The sequence below is a fragment of the Momordica charantia genome (genome assembly GCF_013281855.1).
Source record: "Momordica charantia cultivar OHB3-1 chromosome 8 unlocalized genomic scaffold, Mcharantia_2.0 BLBB01000008.1, whole genome shotgun sequence".
NCBI classification, from domain to species: domain Eukaryota; kingdom Viridiplantae; phylum Streptophyta; class Magnoliopsida; order Cucurbitales; family Cucurbitaceae; genus Momordica; species Momordica charantia.
Window position 1 is genome coordinate 22,759,308 of NW_028275166.1, and position 4,181 is coordinate 22,763,488.

General features: G+C 40.4%; 1 non-coding gene across 1 annotated transcript; it reads right to left on the minus strand.

Annotated features, from left to right (window-relative positions):
- Positions 1-2,312: 2,312 nt before the first annotated feature.
- LOC148209804 (small nucleolar RNA R71) lies at positions 2,313-2,419 on the minus strand. The gene has a single exon (XR_015793333.1). It is a non-coding gene; the product is annotated as a small nucleolar RNA R71 (small nucleolar RNA).
- Between the last annotated feature and the right edge of the window lie 1,762 nt (positions 2,420-4,181).

Consider the following 4,181-nt stretch of genomic DNA (forward strand, 5'->3'; position numbering starts at 1 on the left):
GTCTAGTGGGATGTCTTATGTATCTCACATCCACTAGGCCTGACATCATGTACACTGTAAGTGTCTTATTGTTAGGGTTGACTGTTTACTGCAAAAACATGTGTCGGTAGCCCTGTTTGACCACGTTTTTTACCCATTTCCCATTATTATTTGCCAAAAAGGACCATATATTCTTAAAGTAGAACATACATAGATTATTTATGCATAAAAGTCAAACTATGGTACTTTAGGAAAAATATGAGATAAATACGGTCAAAGTTGGAAGAAAATAACAGAATTCTGTCTTTTGCATAATTGCGCCTGACGCATTTTTGGAGGGCAATTTGTCAAAACGCACGTTTTGATTAATGAAGGGCAAGTAGGACATTTCCCACATGTTCAAAACCATGAGTCCAAGTCCAAGTGAGGTGGTTAGGTGAATCTCAACCCTTTTCCACCTAAAATGGAGGGGAGTTTCAACCAACCTATGGTGCTATAAAAGGAAGCCGTCCATCCCTCAGCAAATCATCCCTTCCAAGCTTCATTTCATCTTCTTCTAGATGCTCTCTAGTTGTAGAACACGTTTTTAGGGTTTATGTTCATGTTCTAGTTGTTCATTTCTTTGTTTTTCACGCTTTTACCTTTCGTAGTGTTTTTAATTCAGTTTCTTACTTCCGTTCTTTGTTCATTCTGTTATTTTCAAGTTTTTTAGCGAGTTTCAACTCCCCTCACGCTCGAGAGAGAAGAGGGTTAAGCTAGAACTCCTTGTACGACTCGTTTATTCATTTAAATTCAATGAAAAATACTTTCTTTATGTTTTCGTGCATGTACTTTCATTTAATTATGTTCTAAAGTAGTTATCAACCTCCTTGTGGAATGCCTTAGTCAAAAGATTTGATTTTCAACACGCTCGGGATTTTGGCCAGATTGCGCCTGGCACTTTTTTGGGTTGGTTTCTAAAAACTTCTCTTTACATCTTTTTTCCATTTGACCAGTGGGAACTTGATTTATACACCAAAGCCCGACCTTGGGAAAGGTGAGTTAGGTAAAATAATAGGAAACCAATATGGGATGTGACTTAGGAATAAGCGCATAAAATATGGTCCTAGAAATAGGCCCTCTGACCTATAATGCAAATGAGTTGGTAGATATTCTCTATGATTGTAATCACACATAGGAATATGATTGTAGGTTACCCTAGTCTCTGCAGCAACCAAAAGTGGTAGTGAAAGACTAGAACTCAAATCCCAAGAAAAGTCAGGAATTGTGCCTGGTGCATTTTCCCAACATAGTGTGTTTTCCATGTTTTGCATCAAAACTAAGGTAGGAGACAAGGAGGTTGAGTTTCATTAAATTGCCTTATAGTTAAAACCCCAAACAACAACATTTCACCATTATTTTCTTCCTAAATCACAATTGCATATTTGAACTATTTCACTGCATTACTTGATTTTGAAAAGCAACAAGTCCCTGAGGATTCGACCTTAGATTACTTCCGAGTATTACTTGTGACCGTGTGCGCTTGCACGAGTCTCTAATCTTTTTAAAGGTAGAGAAAATCCCAACAAGTTTTTGGCATCGTTGCCGGGGACTTGAGTTTCAAATCATATTCTTTTCAAGTGAATTATTTCATTGTGTGATTGTTGCATACCTCTGTCCTTGGAATTAACTGTTATATCTAACCTTTAAGGGAGTTGTGTATGAGCACAGGGTCTGGTTGGTTGACCTTTGATCTAGATATTGAAAGAACCCTTAAGAGGAGAAGGCGTGAGCAGAGGTTGAGAAAAGAGAAAGAAAGTAAAAAAAAAGAAAGAAGTTGAAGAAGAAGAGACCATCGAGATGAATAGAAATGCACAAGATCCTCCACCGCCACAAAATCCACCTGTGAATGGAGATATGGCAGATGAAGGAGCAGCAAACCGAGCAGGAGAAATTCCTAATCCGATCCTTCTAGCAGATAATCGAGATGTAGCCATGCGAAATAATGTCACTCATGCGTTCCACAACCTAAATTCAGGGATAAATAATCTTTTACCCCAAGCCGCACAGTTCGAGCTCAAGCCAGTCATGTTCCAGATGTTACAGACGATGGCCCAGTTCGGAGGATTGACTAATGAAGATCCTTACTCCCATCTCAAATCCTTTATTGAAATAGCTAATGCATTTCAACTTCCTGGTGTTTCTGAGGATGCACTAAGATTAAAAATGTTTCCTTTTTCTCTCAGGGATGGTCAAGGACTTGGCTAAACACATTAGAACCAAATTCTATCAACACATGGGCAGAACTGACGGAGAAATTTTTGGCAAAGTACCACACTTTGACCAGGAACGCAGACCTCCGAGAGGACATTGTGTCTTTTAGACAAAAGGAGAACGAAGCAGTTCAAGAAGCTTGGGAGCGTTTTAAAGAGTTACTTAGAAGATTTCCGAGCCATGGATTGCCCGCATGTGTGTAGATTGAACAATTCTATAGAGGATTGGATCGTTCATCAAGGATGATGTTGAACACCGCATCCAATGGCTCGTTGTTAGAGAAGTCGATAAATGAGATCGTTGATATCTTGAATAAGATGACAGACATTAATGACCAAGGCGAAATAGGAAGGTCATTACCAAAGAAGCAAGTATCAGCTGGAATCTTTGAGTTAGACACAGTAGCTTCAATGCAAGCCCAAATGGCGGCTATGAACCAAATGTTAAAGCAGTTGACAATGGAGAAGGAAACCAAAACCGTCACTTCGGCGATACCTGAACCCTCTCCTATTTTGCAAATTTCAGATATATCTTGTGTCTATTGTGGTGATAACCACTTGTATGAGAACTGTCCAGCTAATCCAGCGTCTATTTTTTATGTAGGTCAAGGTGCCCAGCAGAATTTCAACCCGTATTCGAACACTTACAACCCTGGATGGAGGCACCATCCAAACTTTTCCTGGAGTAACCAAGGAGTAGCTAGTAGCAGTGCACAAGCACCCGCTCAACAATACAAGCAAAACTATACTCCTCCTGGTTTTCCAACTCAACCGGCGTCGCAGCCTCAACAATACAATCAGCAAAGAGGTCAAAATACTACTCAGCAAAGTGGTAGCAACGTAAGTTTGGAGGCCATGATGAAAGAGTTCATGACAAGAACTGATGCTGCGATAAGAAGCTTGGAGATGCAAGTGGGGCAGATTGCAAATGACCAGAAATCTAGACCCCAAGGTACATTGCCTGGACACACAGAAAACCTGAAGCGAGATCGTGAGGGAAAGGACCACTGTAAGGCGGTTATCACAAGAAGCGGATTAAGTTATGAAGGACCCTCACTTCCAGACGAAGGAACTCATGTAGTTACACCTATTCCTGCATCCACCTCCAATCCACAACAAGAAGAGAAAGCAGAACCTGTAAGTTCAGAAGAAAAAGATAAGAAGGCGGATAAAGGTAAGCAAGTAGTGCCCAACACTACTCCACAGGTAGGTAATATTAAGATTCCTCCACCTTTCCCCCAAAGGCTAGTTAAAAAGAATCAAGATGGTCATTTTAAGAAGTTCTTTGAGATTCTAAAACAGTTGCATATCAATATACGTCTCATAGATGCTTTAGAACAAATGCCTAACTACACTAAGTTTTTAAAGGACATCATATCTAGGCGTAAGAAGTTAGGTGAGCATGAGACGGTAGCCTTGACAAAGTGTAGTAGTGATGCTCTAGGGAATCCATTGCCTGTTAAATGTAACGACCCAGGTAGTTTTACCATCCCCTGCTCAATAGGAGGTAAGAACCTAGGAAGAGCATTGTGTGACTTAGGAGCAAGCATTAATCTTATGCCTCTTTCTGTCTTTAAAGAGTTAAATATAGGTGAAGCTCGTCCCACTACTGTCACTTTACAACTAGCTGATAGATCCATAAAGAAACCGGAAGGAAAAATAGAAGATGTGCTTGTTAAAGTTGATAAGTTTATTTTTCCCGTCGATTTCATAATTTTGGACTGTGAAGCAGATCTTGAGGTGCCGAACATTCTTGGGAGGCCATTTTTAGCAACTGGAGATACAGTTTTCAATGTTAGGAAAGGAGAGATCACGATGAAGGTCAATGATGAACAGGTAACCTTCAATGTCCTCGATGCGATGCGTCTCCCGGATGAAGTCGAGGAGTGCTCTACAATAGGAGCAATCATGGAGGAACTCCAGCAAATGATGGTGGAAGACTTGGAAGCA